The following is a 19,518-nucleotide window of genomic DNA, read 5'->3' on the forward strand; positions in this document are numbered from 1 at the left end:
CCCGGGATGGCAGGACTGACATATGAGGAGAGATTGGATCGACTGGGCCTGTATTCACTGGAGTTTAGCAGGATGAGAGGGGATCTCATAGAAACATATAAAATTCTGAGGGACTGGACAGATTAGAATGTTCCCGATGTTGGGGAAGTCCAGAATCAGGGGACATAGTCTAAGGATAAGGGGTAAGCCATTTAGGACTGTGATGAGTGTCATGTATGTAACCAGCAGACTACTGTAACCCTTATACAATTGTAACCCTCATGTAACCACTACATACTGTACATACTTACTAGAAATGCACACCTTGACCACAGGGGTGTACTTGTGGGAGACACTCCTTACCTGGAGATTCAGGTATATAAGGGGAGGTCCCTCGCAGGGCCAGCACTCCTTGATCCAGGTAATAAAGGTGAAAGTCACAGAGTGACTGTGTCTGTGTATGTTTAAGAGTTAAGGACTCAACACCTGGTGATGGGAAATGGGAATCACTGAATCCAGAGGATGGCCACCGTAGCTCAGAGGAACGTTACTGTGTGGGTGAAGACTGGGACAATTTTGTGGAGAGACTCCAGCAGACCTTTGTCACGAAGGACTGGCTGGGAGAAGATGTGGCGGACAAGCGAAGGGCACATCTACTAACAAGCTGCGGGACAAAAACGTATGCGCTGATGAAGGACCTGCTCGCACCTCACAAACCGGCCGACAAGTCTTTTGAACAGCTCAGCCAGCTGATCAGCGAACACTTAAAACCGGCGAGCAGCATACACATGGCCCTGCACCGGTTCTACACACACCGACGTCGGGAAGGGCAAAACATCTCGGACTTCGAGGCAGACCTGCGGCGTTTGGCCAGCCTCTGTAAGTTCTCAGGCGCCTGCAGGGGGAGATGTTATGGGATTTTTTCATTGAGGGTGTAAAGTCATGTCCCCTAAGTACAGATTCACATGAGGCATGTAGTGAAGTCAAGGTCACTCTGGACCTGCACCTTTTATTTCACAGCTCTGGAATGCTGCACTTGCCTGAGACCTGTGCTTATATACCTGTCTCTTGCAAGTGCACCCCCGGTGGTAAGGTATGCTGGTGGTTACAGGTCATATCTTATTACAGTCATGTATAGCATGTTGGGATACAGTTATATATAATAATGTAAGATACATGACATCACCCTCCCCCAAGGTCTTATTGTCTTTATAAGTTCAGTCTCTCAGGTGGTCTACGCTCTCGCCTGGAGTGTCTGAGTTGTGGTTCAGTTGTTTGCCTTGGTGTTTATTTTTCTTTGGGTGTGGTTGCTGGTATCTTGCCTGGGCTGTCTGTTTCGATTGGTGTGATTGTTGTTGACTCGCCTGGGCTGTCTGTTGTGATTGCCCTTTCCTCAGGGTTGTTCCCTCTGTCTGTCCAACAGGTGTGGTGCGAGTTCCACATTGTCGTCTGCCTCTGGTTCCGCAGTGCTGTTGGTAAATCTACTTTTGACTTGGTCTACATGCCTCCGGCAGGTTTTGCCATTGTCCATTTGTACTACCAGTAGCCTGTTTCCTTCCTTGCCCGTTACTGTCCCTGCAAGCAATGTGGGACCCCTGCCATAGTTTAGTACAAACATTGTCCCCTATCTCATCCCATCTACCCCTCGAATTTCTGTCATGGTACTCAGTCAGCTTACGGCACTTTGCCTCAACAATTTCGTGCATGTCTGGGAGGATTAATGAGAGCCTTGTTTTTAAAGTCCTTTTCATCAACAGTTGCGCGGGGGGGATCCCGGTCAGTGAGTGCGGACGAGATCTGTATGCCAACAGCAGTCGCGACAGGCGACCCTGCAGCATGGGACCTTGGATTTTAAGCATGCCTTGTTTAATGATTTGCACTGTTCTCTCCGCCTGGCCATTGGAGGCCGGCTTGAACGGTGCCGTCTTGACGTGATTTATGCCGTGGTCAATTATAAAGTCTTGGAATTCTGCGCTGGTGAAGCACGGACCATTGTCACTGACCAATATGTCAGGGATTCCGTGCGTTGCAAACATGGTTGCGAGGCTCTCCACAGTGGTGTAGGTTGTGCTCGAGTTTAAAATGGTGCATTCGATCCACTTTGAAAATGCATCTACAACTACGAGGAACATTTTGCCCATGAATGGGCCCGCATAGTCTACATGCACCCGCAACCACGGTTTGGTAGGCCAGGACCAGGGGCTCAGTGGAGCCTCCCTGGGGGCATTGCTGAGTTGGGCACAAATGGTGCACCTTCGGACGCAGAGCTCCAAGTCCGCGTCAATACCAGGCCACCAGACGTGGGATCTGGCTATGGCCTTCTTGAGAACGATCCCCGGGTGCTCGCGGTGGAGCTCCCGGACAAATGCCTCTCTGCCTCGCAGAGGCATGACTACTCGGCTGCCCCACATCAGGCAGTTTTCTTGTAGTGATAGCTCATGCATGTGCCTGTGAAAGGGTTTTCATTCCTCGGGGCAGGCATCATGAGTCACCGGTTAGGACACATCTTTTTACTCAGGATAACGTGGGGTCGCTGGCCGTCCAGGCTCTGATTTGGCAAGCCGTCATGGCGAACCTGTGGACTCAAAGGCATTGATTGCCATGACTATCTCACAGTCCTGTTCGTCAGACCCTTCCGTGGTCGCCAGGGGTAGCCTGGCGACCACGGTAGTTGTCTGTACCTGGTCTGTGTCTTATGGTATAGTCGTAGGATGCCAGCATGAGTGCCCACCTTTGAATTCGTGCCGAGGCGTTGGCGTTTATTGCCTTGCTCTCGGATAGGAGGGACGTGAGGGGCTTGTGGTCAGTTTCTAACGTGAACTTGGCCCCGAAAAGATATTGGTTCCTTTTTTTGACACCGTACACGCATGCGAGCGCCTCCTTCTCTACCATTCCGTTCCCGCGCTCCGCCCGCGAAAGTGACCTGGAGGCATAAGCTATGGGTTGTAATTTGCCCGCACTATTGACATGTTGCAAAACGCACCCGACCCCATACGCTGACGCATCGCATGTGAGAACTAGCTTTTTACCTGGGTCAAAGAAAGTCAAAACACTGTTGGAACACAGAAGGTTGCGTGCCTTATTGAAGGCGCGTTCCTGGGTGTCCCCCCAAAACCAATCGCACCCCTTCCTGAGTAGCACATGGAGAGGCTCCAGCAGTGTGCTTAAGTTCTGCATAAAGTTCCCAAAGTAATTGAGTAGCCCGAGAAAGGCGCGCAGTTCTGAGACATTCCGGGGCCTAGGTGCCAGGCGAATTGCTTCTGTTTTGGACTCTGTTGGGCGGATTCCATCAGCGGCAATCCTTCTGCCCAAAAATTCAACCTCGGGTGCGAGAAACAGGCACTTGGATTTCTTGACTCGTAGGCCTACCCGATCCAACCGCTTTAGTACTTCCTCCAAATTACGGAGATGGGAGTCGGTGTCCCTGCCCGTGATAAGTTTGTCGTCTTGAAATACAACCGTCCCCGGGATGGACTTGAGCAGACTCTCCATGTTGCACTGGAATATGGCAGCTGCCGACCTGATGCCGAATGGGCGTCGATTGTACATGAAAAGGCCTCGATGTGTGTTGATGGTGGTGAGTAGCTTGGATTCCTCGGTCAATTCTTGCGTCATATACGCAGATGTGAGGTCTAATTTTGAGAAAAGTTTACCTCCAGCCAATATGGCAAATAAGTCCTCCGTTCTGGGCAGCGGGTACTGGTCCTGTAGGGAGACTCTGTTTATGGTAGATTTGTCGTCCCCACAGATTCGTACGGATCCATCAGGCTTCATGACTGGGACGATGGGACTTGCCCAGTCGCTAAATTCCACAGGTGATATAATGCCTTCCCGCAGAAGCCTGTCTAGTTCGTGTTCAATCTTTTCCCTTATCACATAGGGTACAGCTCTGGCCTTGTGATAGACCGGTCTAGCATCCTGTGTGATGTAGATTTTGACTTTGGCCCCGTTGAAAGTGCCCACACCTGGCTGAAAGAGATGTTAAAATCGCTTTATAACTGTTGAGCAGGAGGTCCGTTCCTCTAATGACATGGCATGGACATCATCCCATTTCCAGTTTAGTTTTGCCAGCCAGCTTCTCCCCAGCAGTGCTGGGGGGGTCTCTGGGGACAATCCACAGGGGAAGTCGGTTCACTGTCCCTTTGTGTGTGATTGAGAGCATGGCGCTGCCGAGGACGGGTACGATTTCTTTGGTATAGGTCCTTAGTTTGGTGTCGATCCTTGTGAGTTTTGGCCTGTCTCTTTTATGCAGTTGTTCAAATTGTTGAGCGCCTATGAGAGATTGACTCGCTCCTGTATCCAGCTCCATGTTGACAGATATCCCGTTGAGTAGGACCCTCATCATTATAGGAGGCGGCCTGTCATAGGAGCAGCGGCCAATGATCGTGTTGACCCACTGTACCTCGGTGTCTCGGGTACTGTCCCCACCGTCTTCTGGTCCGCTTTCCGACCCATCCGATTCATATACCAGCCGAGCTGCCGTTTTTTTAACACATGCGGGTCAAATGCCCTGTATATTCACAGTTCCTGCAAACAGCTTGCTGAAATCGACATTCCCTTTACGAGTACCCACCCCCACACCTCCAGCACAGACTGCTTGCAAAGAATGAGCTGCGTCTGGCTGATCTCTCTTGAGCTTCTCTCAGTTTGTAGTTGATTGCTCTCATTGTGGGTTGATGAGATGTGAACGGCCGTTCCTGTGGCCCTTGATGGCTTCTGTTGCCACTGCTTGCTGTCGAAAGCCTGTTCTGCCGGTTTTGTCTGTGTGTGGGGGTAGCAGCTTTTCTAATGCTGTGAACTCCTTGTTCCATTATTTCGTTAGTTGTCGTACCTGCATTGTAAATCAACCTCGTTTCTTCTTCCCCTACCAAGAATGTCTGTGCAACCAGTGCTGCTGCCTCTAAGGTCAGGTTCTTGGTCTCTATGAGCTTTTGGAATATGCCTGCATGGCCTATTCCTTCAATGAAAAAGTCTCTCAGCATTTCTCTCCTCAGTTCATCGGAGAACTCACATAAACTAGCCAACCTCTGAAGTTCCACCACGAAGTTGGGTATGCTCTGGCCCACACAGCATCTGTAGTTGTCGAATCTGTATCTGGCCATGTGTAGGCTGCTCGCTGGCTTCAGGTGGTCTCTTACCAGTGTGCTCAATTCTTCAAACGACTTGCTTGATGGTTTCTCAGGTGCCAACAGATCCTTCATTAAAGCGTATGTTTTTGAGCCACAGCTGGTCAAGAGATGGGCTCTTCTCTTGTCTGCCTTATCGTCGCCTAACCAGTCTTTGGTTACAAAGCTTTGCTGGAGCCTTTCTATAAAGTCCTCCCAATTGTCTCCCGCATTGTACTTTTCATCTGATCCGTTGTTCGCCATTCTGTGGATTCTGTAATCCCGTAACCCGTCGCCACTGTGAAGTCCTGTCCCCTCAGTACAGATTCACATGAGGCATGTAGTGAAGTCAAGGTCACTGTGGACCTGCACCTTTTATTTCACAGCTCTGGAATGCTGCACTTGCCTGAGACCTGTGCTTATATATCTGTCTCTTGCAAGTGCACCCCCGGTGGTAAGGTATGCTGGTGGTTACAGGTCATATCTTATTACAGTCATGTTTAGCATGTTGGGATACAGTTATATATAATAATGTAAGATACATGACAGAGGGCATTAGCCATGCCGGGATCTTCAGGAAGCTCGTAGAGACCAAGGACTTAACTCTAGAAGGGGCAGCATTGATAGCTCAAACTTTCATAGCAGGGGAAGAAGAGATCAAGCTAATTTACGCGAGTAGTCCTGGGTCCAACGTGGCAACGGAGCAAGGAATTAACCTGATAAAAGCGGCTCAAGATCTTGCAGTCAGACAAAGGCATTTTGAAACTGCAGCATCAGACAAACGCATTTTGAAACTGCCCAAGCTGAAACCAACTCTAAGGTGGGCCCCCGACAGGGACAATGGAGAGGGGAGCGGCAATCCACATCATCAAGGGGACCATTAACGCCCACCATCAGAGTGTTTAGAAACAACCAAGGGAACAATCAGAGAGGAATGCCTGCTAACAGTCATTTTGTGAACAACAATCTCAGTCAATGCTGGAGATGTGGGGGCAGACATTATGCGAAAAGCTGCAAATTTCAGCAGTTCGTCTGTAGGAATTGTAATGCCAGAGGACATTTGGCTAGAGTTTGCAAACAGCTGATAGCGAGGCTAATCTATGAAACAGAGGAATCAGGCGAGGGGCTTGTAGTGCAGGACAATGCTTGGGGTAAAGCCATGGATGCTGAATTTCAGCGGGTTCATGTGGCTGACGTCCACAGCTCATACACCAAAATGCCACCCATGATGATAAAAGTTTTATTGAATGGCATCCAGGTGTGCATGGAGCTGGACACGGGAGCTAGCCAGTTCCTCAAGAGTGCACAACAATTTGAGAAACTATGGCCACACAGAGCTAGCAGGCCCAACCTGGAACGAATTAATACGCAGCTACGGACGTACACCCAAGAGATCATTCCAGTGCTAGGCTGTGCAAACGTGGTGGTTCCACATAATGGGTCACAGAACCAGCTGCCACTCTGGATTGTTCCGGGAAATGGCCCGGCGCTTTTGGGAAGGAGCTGGCTAGCTGAGATGAACTGGAAATGGGGGGATGTGCACGCCATTTCATCTGTGGAGCGAAGCTCATGCTCACAGGTACTACAAAAATTCAGGTCACTGTTTCAACCCGGTGTCGGAACGTTCTAGGGCACAAAAATAGTTATACACATCACCCCGGACGCCAGACCAGTGCACTACAAAGCGAGAGCGGTGCCGTATGTGATGCGTGAGAAAATTGAAAGTGAACTGGACAGGCTGCTCAGAGTTCCCCTAGTTCTCGTCTCCCTGACCAGTGGAAACAACCTCTCTGCCTCTATCTTGTCTATCCCTTTCATTATTTTAAATGTTTGTATAAGATCACCCCTCATCCTTCTGAACTCCAACGAGTAAAGACCCAGTCTACTCAATCTATCATCATAAGGTAACCCCCTCATCTCCGGAATCAGCCGAGTGAATCGTCTCTGTACCCCCTCCAAAGCTAGTATATCCTTCCTTAAGTAAGGTGAACAAAACTGCACGCAGTACTCCAGGTGCGGCCCCACCAATACCCTGTACAGTTGCAGCAGGATCTCCCTGCTTTTGTACTCCATCCCTCTCGCAATGAAGGCCAACATTTCATTCTCCTTCCTGATTACCTGTTGCGCCTGCAAACTAACTTTTTGGGATTCATGCACAAGGACCCCCAGGTCCCTCTGCACCGCAGCATATAGTAATTTCTTCCCATTCAAATAATATTCCCTTTTACTGTTTTTTTTCCCAATGTGGATGACCTCACACTTTCCGACATTGTATTCCATCTTCCAAACCTTTTCGGCAGACCGCTCGAGTTAGAAACGGACCACAAGCCGTTAACATCCCTGTTGTCCGACAGCAAGGCTGTCAATGCAAATGCGTCAGCTTGCATACAGCAATGGGCCCTCACGCTGGCTGCGTGTGACTACGCCATACGGCACCGGCCAGGCACCGAAAACTGCACTGATACGCTTAGCAGGCTTCCCCTTGCCACCACCGAGGGGGCGGCGGAGCAAAGCGCTGAGATGGTCATGGCCGTTGAGGCTTTTGCCACCGCAGGCTCCCCCATCACAGCCCGCCAGATTAAACTCTGGACCAACAGAGACCCCCTCCTATTCATGATAAAGAAATGTGTCCTGACGAGGGATTGGGCACCCACGCACGGGGCGTGCCCCGAGGAGGTCAGACCGTTTCAGAGACGGATGGACGAGCTCTCCATCCAAGCCGACTGCCTGCTATGGGGCAGCCGGGTAGTCATGCCCCAGAAGGGGAGGGAAGCTTTCATCAGGGAACTCCACAGCGAGCACCCTGGCATCGTGTTAATGAAGGCCATTGCCCGGTCACATGTATGGTGGCCGGGGATTGACTCAGACCTGGAACACTGGGTTCGCAGGTGCACGACATGTGCCCAGCTAGGCAACGCCCCCAGGGAGGCCCCGCTCAGCCCGTGGCCCTGGCCCACCAACCGTGGTCACGCATTCACGTGGACTATGCGGGCCCGTTCATGGGAAAAATGTTCTTGATAATTGTTGATGCCTACTCGAAATGGATCGAGTGCATCATATTAAACTCGTGCACGACATCTATCACTGTGGCGAGCCTGCGCACGGTTTTTGCGACCCACGGCTTACCGGACATTTTGGTCAGCGACAATGGCCCGTGTTTCACCAGCCATGAAATCCAGGAGTTTATGTCGGGTAATGGCATCAAACATGTCCGGACGGCGCCGTTCAAGCCAGCTTCCAATGGCCAGGCGGAACGTGCGGTCCAAGTCATAAAGCAAGGCATTCTCCGCATCCAAGGACCCTCTCTGCAGTACCGCCTATCACGCCTCCTGCTGGCCTACAGGTCCCGGCCGCACTCGCTCATGGGAGTACCGCCAGCGGAACTCCTCATGAAACGTATGCTCAAAACGCGGCTGTCCCTCATCCACCCAACCCTGGCAGACATTGTTGAGGGCAAGCGCCAGTCCAAAACCAAGTGCCACGATCGTAACTCAAGGGAGAAGTGTATAGAAATGGATGACCCGGTATTTGTGCTTAACCATGCATTGGGACCCAAGTGGCTGGAGGGCACCGTAATTGGTAAAGAGGGAAACAGGGTCATAGTGGTCAGACTCAATAATGGTCAGATATGCCGCAAACACTTGGACCAAGTAAAGAAAAGGTTCAGCATAGACACCGATGAACATGAAGAAGAGCATGAGATGTCAACCACACCACTGCCAGTGGACGAGCAACAAGGACAATCACCAGCATGCACAGTCCCTGTGGCCAGCCCGGACAGGCCGGAATCACCTCAGGTGACAGAAACGCATGCCACCAGAGCCTCAACTGCGGCGCTCCACAAGAGAGCGTCGACCGCCTGATAGATTTAACCTTTGAGTCAAAAAGACGTGAGGGGGGAGATGATGTCATGTATGGAACCAGCACACTACTGTAAACCTTATACAATTGTAACCCTCAAGTAACCACTACATACTGTACATGCTTACTAGAAATGCACACCTTGACCACAGGGGGTGTACTTGTGGGAGACACTCCTTACCTGGAGATTCAGGTATATAAGGGGAGGTCCCTCACAGGGCCAGCACTCCTTGGTCCAGGTAATAAAGGTGAAGGTCACAGAGTGACTGTGTCTGCAGTACGTGTGATTATGTTTAAGAGTTAAGGACTCAACAATGAGGAGAAACTTCTTCACTCAGTCAGTTATTAACCTGTGGAATTCCTGACCGCAGAGAGTTGATGATGCCAGTTCATTGGATATATTCAAGAGAGAGTTAGATATGGCCCTTATGGCTAAAGGGATCAAGGTGTATGGGGAGAAAGCAGGAAAGGGGTACTGAGGTGAATGATCAGCCATGATATTATTGAATGGTGGTGCAGGCTTGAAGGGCCGAATGGCCTACTCCTGCACCTATTTTCTACCTTTCTATGTTTCTATGTTAACAGGATGCAGCAGCAGCAGCAGACTGGAGGCGGGGGCTGGGGGGAAGCTGAACTGCGCCAGCTTTCTGACCTGGAGGAACGCGTGCTGCGGCTCATTGGCCCACAGGTGGTGGGCGCCGTGGCCAGCGGAGACATCGAGCCTGCTGGGGGCAATTATGGTATCTTTATCCCCTCTTCTGATCCCACTTCCCCATTAAACTAGAAGGCCTTATCACTTTCCAGCTCGTTATTCTGTCTGCCTTCCTTGCTCCATTCCTGCCCCCTGTCCTCACCTTAACGTGACTCTTGTGCCATTTGTGCTTTCAGATAATCAGCCAGACGATGAGCAGCCTGTGCCTGAGCCCCCCACCGCCCCCCCAGCCCAGTCACGAGGGAGAAGAGGGGGAAGAGGATTACGAGGCGGAGTGGGGGAGGGGGTGAAGGAGGAGCCAAGCACTGCGTCATTGCTTCTCTCACCCGCAGGCACCAGTTCAGATACTGGCACTACGCAGTCATTAGCGGTTAGCTTAGGACACGGGTCTGCACTGGATGATGCACCGGGGCCTAGCGGGCTGCAGCAAGGTTAAGGAGAAAAGAAAGCTCACGAGCCAACTCCCCAGTGGGTGAGTTTGCGCGCGGGTTCTGCTGCACAGGACTCGGATGAGGACCTCGATTGGGAGGCGTTCACACAAAGATTGATGGCCATGCACTCCAACATGGTAGGGGCAATGGCAAGGCTGTCCGAGAGCCTGTCGCAAGTGGTAAGGAGCGTGGAGGAGTCTGCCTCCCACATTGTAGACAGCTCTGCGCACAGCATGGAGCCTACCATTGCCAGTCTGCAGACGATGGTGGACTCCCAAAGAGACCGTGCAGATCCAGACCTCATGACGCGTGTCATGGGCAATATGGCAGCTTCCATTGCAGCACATGCGGAAGCAACTCAACGTCTTTGTGCTACAATAGAGTCAATGGTTGCTCACATGGATGCTCAGACTGCTCTCATGCAGTCTCAGCTTGAAGCCCACGCAAGCTCTGACTGCTGCCATCACTGCTGGGTCCACCACAGTCGACTGGGGATCACATGGTGTTGCAACAGCCCAGCAATCTGTGCTCCAGCAGATTGGGAGGAATGCTGAGTGGGTCAGTAGAGCAGTAACCTGCTGTCCTCTTTCAGGATGACAGCATTCCTGATCCTACAACTGTCACTCCGCCATTGCACTTGCCACTGCCCCTCACCCAGCCAACCCAGACTGCCACCGCCCAGCCTGAGCTGGTGCAGTCCACAGCCGGGCCTTCCATGCCCAGAGCTGGTCGAGGGCTTCCTACAAGGCCATCTATTATTCTCTAGCCCTGACACACAGCAGTCTTCCACTATCTATGTTGCAGTCACAGGGACACAATGCGGAGGAGTATTAGAATAGCTGGATGAAAAGGGGGCTAAAGGAAAAGCACAAGGGTGATGATTAAATGCACAGTTTCATAAATGGTGATTAGAATGTTTAATGTTTGCTGCTGTCTCTTATTTCAGTGTTGGGGTTTTGGTATGGAAGGTGTCGTGTATGAAATGATACAATGATCTCCGTACTGTGAGCCAGTGACCGTGTAACCTGGTCAGTCTTTAATGGCTTCCAGAAGTGAAGATACAAAGGTGAAGTTCAGGTTATATACCGGGCCCAGCATGAGTGTATCTCTGACCCTAGGACCTCCGACGGTAGTGCCCCTTGGTGGTAGGCAGACCTTATGTACATACATTACAGAAGGGCAAATTGATGGGTGATGGGGACATCCACAGGAACCGGGAAGTGGGATGGAAATCAGTGGCAACGAGCTCTGATGAGACATTCGCGGACCTCCCTTGCAGGATCGCGATGGACTTGCTGCCTCCTCCGTTGCAGCTGTTGCTGCTCCTGCTCCTCCTCGTCTTCTTCCTGTTCCTCCTGGTTCTCCTCCTCCTCCTGCGATGGTGCAGCTATGCCTAGTGGCAATCGCTGTGCCCTCATGATGGCCAGGTTGTGCAACATGCAGCAGACGAAGCCGAATAGGGACACCTGCTCAGCCGAGTACTGCAGGACACCTCCCGAGCAGTCAAGACAGCGGAACTGTTGCTCCAGCACTCCGATGATCTGCTCAATGATGTTCCTAGTTGTGGCAATGCTCTCATTGTACAAGTGCTGGGCAGGAGTGGTGGGATTTCAGAGGGGAGTCATGAACTAGGTGCATAGTGGATTGCCCTTGTCTCCGAGCAGCCAGCCACGAGCTTCATTTGAGGGCTGGAGCAGAGATGGTACAGAATGAAGGCATCATGGCTGCTGCCAGGATAGTGGGCATTCACGGTGAGGATTCTGCGTGTGTGGTCACACAACAACTGGACATTCAGTGAGTGGCAACCTTTGCGGTTACAGAAGATCTCTGGATTGTGATGCGATGCCCTCAAAGCGATGTGGCACCCTGCACCATGGGGAAGCCCGCTATCCTGGCAAAGCCACGTGCACGCTTGTACTGCTTTTCACTGCTCATGGAGAAGGAGATGTAGTCCCTCCTCTTTCTGTACAGAGCATCTGTGACCTTGCGGATGAAGCAATGGATGCCAATCTGGGAGATGTTGGAAATGTCTCCTGAAGCTCCCTGGAAAGATCCATCAGCGTAAAAATTGAGAGCGATAGTGACCTTGATTGCGACTGAGAGAGCCGTCCTCACCCTGGTGTGAGGCTCGAGGTCTAGTTGCAGGAGATGGCAGAGTTCTGTGACCACATCGTTGCTGAAACGTAGCCTTTGCACACACTGCTCCTCAGTGAAATTGATGTAGAACTGCTGCCGGAGAGTAAGGCCTCCTGTTGCAGGCTCTGTGGCACCTTCTTCCTCTGGCAACACCTTGCTGTGTTTCACCCTGTGCTGCTGGATGTAGCTGTGCCTGTCCGCTTGCCTCTCCCTTTGCCTCTCCCTGTGACGTGTTCCGTGGGCCTCTCCAAAGGCCTCTTCCTGTGGTGCTCCCTCTTTGGCATAGCCTTTCTCTCTCCCTCTCTCGATGCATTTCTCTCTGTAATTGGCAGCTACTTTGTCTTCATTGAAGCATCCTCTGATGGTGAAGTCGGAGCAGGCAGTCGATGCCAGCACAGCCCCCATGAAGCGACAGAAATGGTAGAATGTGGAAAGCACAGGGAGCGATACAGGGGGAAAGGTAGGAGGCAGAAAAATGGTCCACTGGCCACTCTGCCTAAATGTTGGAAACCAGAAATAAATAATGGCCGACAGTAAAAGCTTTCCAATATAGTGTCTTTAAATAACACTGGTGCATTCGGTTCCAGACTGCAACTCGACAGCAAAAGCTGTCGTCATCACCAGGCACTAAGGTAGGTTGTGCGGGGCAATTTCACTTCCGGAATGGTAAGGGGGCAATGCACACTGCGATGATGTCATTGAGTGGGGCGCTCCCGGCAGGAGCGGGGCATTACCTCGTAGCGCCTGCACAAAAACCCCGCTTAATTCCGTGAGGGGTGGGGTGATTTTTGCGCTGTGCATGGGCGAATTCTATTTTGTGCCCTGTAAGTACCTCCAGCCACTAACAGGGCCAATTTAGGCCCCTAACTCTCCTATCAAAGCTCATCCATCTAGGACACTAACCCTGCTATCAAAGCTCATCCCTCTAGTGCCCTAACTCTCGCATCAAAGCCCAAACTCCCAGAGCCCTAACTCATTGGCTCTCAAGCTGGGGTCCATGGCCGTAGTGACTTTCCAGGGGTCCACGAAAAAAATCGGTTGTGGAGAGCGAGTTGGTGTGGAGCGGCCGGGTGCTGCTGAATGCGGCACAATATCAATACTAGGGGGGCAATAATAATTTCAATGGGGGTCCATGATTACTAGTGCATTGGAAAAGGGATCCTTCAAACAAAAAGTTTTGAGAACCACTGCCCTAACTGACCATCAAAGCCCATTGCTCGAATACCCTAATTCTCCTATTGAAGCCCATCCCTTTTGTACCCTAACTCCCTAATGAAGTCAATCTCTCCAGTACCATAACTCACCATTGAAGCCTGCTCCTTTAGTACCCTACCTCAAATATTATTATGTTGGATCACCAAGTGTTTGTGCCTCCACTAGCCTGCCTTGCACATCACTTCAAACATCACTTTTTGAGTATTTATTTTCCTGATAATTCTTCCAATTTAAAATTTGTTTCTTCTCATCTTACTTTCCTGTTTTACTTTCAAAAATAACTGGAGTAAATTTATTGTTCCAAATAAATCATAAAACTAATACAGGTTTTATATATATCCAAATTCAATAGAAAAGGGAATAGTGCCAGTGGACTGGCGAACAGCTAATGTTATTCCTTTATTTTATTAAGGAAGCTGGAACAAATCCAGGGAACTATAGATGAGTTAGCTTAACATTGGTGGTAGGAAAGATAATGGAATCTTTACTCAAAGATGTAATAGATAAACATCAAGAAACTGAATATATAATAGAAAAATAGGTGCAGGAGGAGGCCATTCGGCTCTTCGAGCCTGCACCACCATTCAATAAGATCATGGCTGATCATTCCCTCAGTACTCCTTTTTTTTTAATTTTAAGGTTATGCCCCCTTGTTCTGGATTCCCCGAGAGGAGGAAATGGTTTCTCTCCATCTACCCTATCAAATCCTTTAATCATCTTAAACACCTCAATTAGCTTACTTCTTAATATTCTATACTCAAGGGACTAAAAGCCTAATCTATGCAACCTGTCCTCATAATTCAATCCTTTTAGCCCCAGTATCATTCTGGTGAATCAGCGCTATACCCCCTCCAAGGCCAATATATCTTTCCTGAGGTGCGTGCCAGAACAGAATTCAGTAATCCAGATGGGGTCTGACCAGAGCTTTGTACAGCTGTAACATAACTTCCACTCTTTGTATTCCAGCCCCATTGAGATACAGGTCAATATTCCATTACCTTTTTAATTCTTTTTTGAACCTGTCCACTAGTGTTTCGTTATTTCTGTAGTTGGATCCCTAAATCTCTCTGTTCTTCCACAGTTCCTCGCTTCTCATCCCTGAACAGCCTAGCTCTAATTTAAGGTCATGTCCTTTAATCATTTTAAACACCCCAATTATATCACCCCTTAATTTTCTATACTCAAGAGAATACAAGCCTAGTCATTGCAATCGTTCTTCATAATTTACCAAAAGCTCCTTGCTCCTATCCTTAACTGTTCAATCAGTTCCCTGCCTCATTCCTAACCCTACCACCAACTCCTTATGCCTAACCTCCATATACCACTTGCTCCCTGCCTCCTATTCCCAGCTCTCTGCTTCCATCCTTAATCCTAACATCAATTCCTTGCTCACTTCCATGTTAACCCTCCTGTGCACTGCCAGTCCTATTGAATATTTATTGTAAAGAGCCTCTTTGCTCAGTTGCATAAGAGTTTTTTTTTGAAATTTTTCGTAGCCAATCTTTCCAATTCTTGGTCAGATCACAAACGCCAGAGGTCACCTTGCACACATCAAGGATCACCCTGCGCTAATGCTCTTAGCCAAAAGGCCTAGAGCCCAAGCACCGTTCCTGGAAGTACTGCAATACCAGGTTCGTGCTGTGGAGGTGGATGGGTCAGCAACCCCACACACACCTCCGTGGAGGTGGATGGGTCAAGCCACCCCACCCACCTCCTATTTCCAAAAAGCATAGGAGAACCACCTTCCTGATCCAGGGAGAACCACGTTGGGGTCATGGTTACTCCCCTGTCAGGTCAGTTACGCATGATCTTAGCCAAAAGGCCGAGAAGCGATCAGTTCATAAGAGTTGCTTAATGTTTATCAGCCCCTTTCAGTCACTGAGATTCATCAGACTGATCAGATATATGCGTAGTCCTTTAAAGACAGACCAACACGAAGAGAAGGACAAAGCCTTCCAGTACACCATGAAGGGACCCTACTCAATCAGATCACTTTTAATATCAAGCTTCTCAACCAAGATTACACGGTGTGATATAACTCAGATGTTGAGTCTTGCACTGTGGATGTATGCTGCTCAGCTCATTTGTCTTTTCTCTCGTATCCCCAGGGTCTGACTCCGGGAGCAACACTGCCAGTACCACCTGCTCATTGACCTTCCCACATTCATTCACTCCTCCAATTTTTGCTCCACAAACTCCGACTGATGATCAGTAGTGTCTCACCTGTAGACTGTTTACAAGCTCGATTCTTGGATTAAATCCTTAATGTACATAGCGTTCCAGCTGCCATTTAAACAATATTTAATTCTATTTATATTAATTATGAAACTATTTATTTGTAATGTATTTGTGTTTCTGTTGCTGTGACACTGACGGCCAGTCACTTGCTGTGAGCTCTGGTGCAGATTAAGCAAAGCCATCAGTGGAGGTGGTAGTTTTACCTTCTGTAAGATCCTTACTCTACAGCATGAAACCACACGAGGCACATTCCAGGGACAAGGCCACTCTGTGACCTTAACTCTTTATTACAGGACTCCAGAAGTGATGACCCTGCGTGGGACCTCCCTTTATATACCTCTGTGATCAGGTAAGGAGTGTCTCCCACAAGTTCACCCCCTGTGGTCAAGGTGTGCATCTAAGTTGAGTGTACACAGTAATACAGTGGTGTTACATTGTAGTTACAAACATGAAAGCACCTTTCCCCCCCCGCAAAGTCTTACTGGGATCATAGGTTTAGCCTTTCAGGTGGCCTACGCTCCCTCGTGGAGCGTTGCAGTTGGGGCTCTGGCTGTTGGACACTGATGTGAGTGTCTGTCACCTGTGGTGATTCCGACCTGTCCGGGCTGACCTCAGGGACTGTGCATTCCTCTGGTTGCTCTTATTGCACGTTCGCTGATGGTAGTGTGAGCTCCATCTCATGGTCTTCTTCAGGTTCCTCCGTGTCCATGTTGAACCTTTTTTTACTTGGTCCAGATGCTTACGGCATATCTGGCCATTGTTGAGCTTTACCACGATGACCCTATTCCCCTCTTTGCCAATTACAGTACCCTCAAGCCATTTGGGCCCCATGGCGTGATTGAGGACGAATACAGGATCATTTATTTCTATACATCTCCCCCTTGAATTACGGTCATGATACTCGTTTTGTGACTTGCACTTGCCATCAACTATGTCGGTCAGGACTGGGTGGATGAGGGCCAACCGAGTTTTAAGTGTCCGTTTCATGAGTAGCTCTGCGGGCGGGACCCCCGTGAGCAAGTGTGGGCGGGATCTATAGGCCAGCAGGAGGCACGATGGGCGGCATTGTAGGGAGGATCCTTGAAGCCTGAGTATATCTTGCTTAATGATTTGGATTGCACGTTCCGCCTGGCCATTGGAGGCCAGCTTGAACGGTGCAGTGGAGTTCCCTGATGAATGCCTCTCTGCCCGTCTGGGGCAGGACTACCCGGCTGCCCCATAATAGGCAGTCGGCAGGAGGTCAGGCCTGTGGGACGGTCTGACCTCCTCAGGGCATGCTCCGTGTGCGGGCGCCCAATCCCCAGTCAGGACACATTTCTTAATCAAGGATAGGAGAGGATCTCTGTTGGTCCAGATTTTGATCTAGCGGGCTGTGATGGGGGAGCCTGCACTGTCAAAGGCATCAACAGCCATGACCATCTCAGCGCTTTGCTCAGCTGCCCCCTCGGTGGTGGCCAGTGGGAGCCTGCTGAGCGCGTTAGCGCAGTTTTCAGTGCCGGGCCGGTGCCGGATGGAGTAGTCATAAGCAGCTAGCATGAGAGCCCACCACTGTATGCGAGCTGATGCGTTGGCATTGACAGCCTTGCTGTCTGACAACAGGGGTGTGAGTGGCTTGTGGTCCATCTCTAATTCAAACTTCCTGCCGAAGAGGTACTGATGCATTTTTTTTACACCATAGACACATGCAAGCGCTTCCTTCTCGACCATCCCATATCCCCGTTTTGCTAGAGAGAGCGACCTGGAGGCATAAGCCACAAGTTGTAGCTGACCCTCAGCATTACCCTGCTGCAACATGCACCCAACCCCAAAGGACAATGCATCACATGTCAGAACTAAACGTTTACAGGGGTTGTACAGGGTCAACAACTTGTTTGAACAAAGTAGGTTTTGCGCCCGATTAAAAGCCCGTTCCTGACAGTCCCCCGCAAAACCAATCGCAATCCTTACGCAGGAGCACGTGTAGCAGCTCCAACAACGTGCTCAAGTTTGGCAGAAAGTTCCCGAAATAGTTCAACAGTCCCAGAAATGAACGCAACTCCGATGTGTTGCAGGGCATGGGTGCTTGTCGAATTGTCTCTGTTTTGGATTCGGTGGGCCGAATCCCATCTGCAGCAATCCTCCTGCCCAGAAACCCAACCTCGGGAGCTAAGAACATGCAGTTAGACTACTTGAGTCACAGGCCTACCCGGTCCAGTCGGCGTAGCACCTCCTCCAGGTTGTGGAGGTGTTCCTCGGTGTCTCGACCCATGATGAGGATGTCGTCCTGGAATACGATCATTCCCGGAATGGATTCAAGCAAGCTTTCCATGTTACATTGAAAAATCGCGGCCGCTGATCGAATGCCAAACGGGCACCTGTTATACGCAAACAGTCCCTTGTGCGTGGTGATGGTGGTCAGTAGTTTGGATTCGTCGGCCAGTTCCTGGGTCATATAGGCTGAAGTCAGGTCCAACTTGGTGAACAGCTTGCCCCCTGCCAGCGTAGCGAAGAGGTCCTCAGCTCTTTGGAGCGGGTATTGGTCTTGTCGGGACACCCGATTGATGGTGGCCTTGTAGCCGCCACAGATCCTGACAGAGCCATCCGCTTTTAGAACGGGAACGATGGGGCTCGCCCAGTCGCTGAATTCAACAGGTGAGATGATGCCCTCTCACAACAGCGGTCCAATTCGCTCTCTATTTTTTCCCGCATTACATACGGCACCGCTCTGGCTTTTTGGTGCACTGGCCTGGCGTCTGAGGTGATGTGTATCACTACTTTAGTGCCTTTGAAAGTCCCGACGCCCGGTTGGAATAGTGACTCGGTTGATATAGGACTTGTGAGCACGAACTTCGCTCCACCAAGGACATTACGTGAACATCCCCCCCATTTCCAGTTCATCTCAGCTAACCAGCTCCTCCCCAACAATGCAGGACCATTGCCCGGGACAATCCAGAGCAGCAGCTGGTTCACTAACCCACTGTGTGTGACAGCCAACATTGCACTGCCTAGTGCCGGAATGATTTCTTTGATGTAAGTCCATAATTGTGTCTCAATACGTCCTAATTTGGGTCTACTGGCTTTGAGTGGCCATAGCTTCTCAAATTGCTGAATGCCCATGAGTGAATGGCTGGCCCCAGTGTCCAGCTCCATGCACACTGGGATACCATTCAACAAAACCCTTATCATCGTTGGTGGTATTTTGGTGTATGAACTATGAATATTCGCCGCATGGACCCGCTGAACCTCAGCGTCCATTGATTTTCCCCAAAAGTCATCCTGCCTCACAGAATCCTCTTCTGGTCCATCTGCCTCATATAATAGTCTGGTTGCAGGTTTTCTGCAGACAAACTGTTGGAATCTGCAAGATCTGGCTGATGTTTTCCCCAACACCTCCAGCATGAGTTAAAGTTTCCATTGTTGGGGACAAAGGGACTATGGCCAGGAATTCCACGCTGACTGTCCCTTTGACTGCTCTTAAGTACCCTATTAGTGGGTGTCAATCGCCCCATCCTGGGCCGCATTGTCCACTGTGATGGCGTGAACATCCATTCAGCCTGCCATTGTCTCTGTTGAGGTCCTGCTCTGGGGTCTGTTGCTGCCTGGTAAATGTCGGATTGCCCCTGCCTGCCTGCGGGGCTCTGAGTAGCATTGATGGTGTTGACTCCCTGATCCATCGCCGCGTTAGAGGCAGAATTGCGCGCGTAAATCATTTTCATCTCTTCCTCCCCCGCCATGAAAGTTTGAGCTCACAACGCTGCCGCTTCCAAGGTCAAGTCCTTGGTCTCAATTAACTTGCGAAAAATTCCCGCATGACCGATATCCTCGATAAAGAAGTCCCTTAGCATCTCCCCCTTGCAGGCAT

At 50.2% G+C, this 19,518-nt stretch overlaps 1 pseudogene; it reads right to left on the reverse strand.

Annotated features, from left to right (window-relative positions):
* Positions 1–15,033: 15,033 nt before the first annotated feature.
* On the reverse strand, positions 15,034–15,273 carry LOC139266388 (U2 spliceosomal RNA; annotated as a pseudogene).
* Between the last annotated feature and the right edge of the window lie 4,245 nt (positions 15,274–19,518).

This window comes from Pristiophorus japonicus, chromosome 6, assembly GCF_044704955.1.
Source record: "Pristiophorus japonicus isolate sPriJap1 chromosome 6, sPriJap1.hap1, whole genome shotgun sequence".
In the NCBI taxonomy this organism is placed as follows: domain Eukaryota; kingdom Metazoa; phylum Chordata; class Chondrichthyes; family Pristiophoridae; genus Pristiophorus; species Pristiophorus japonicus.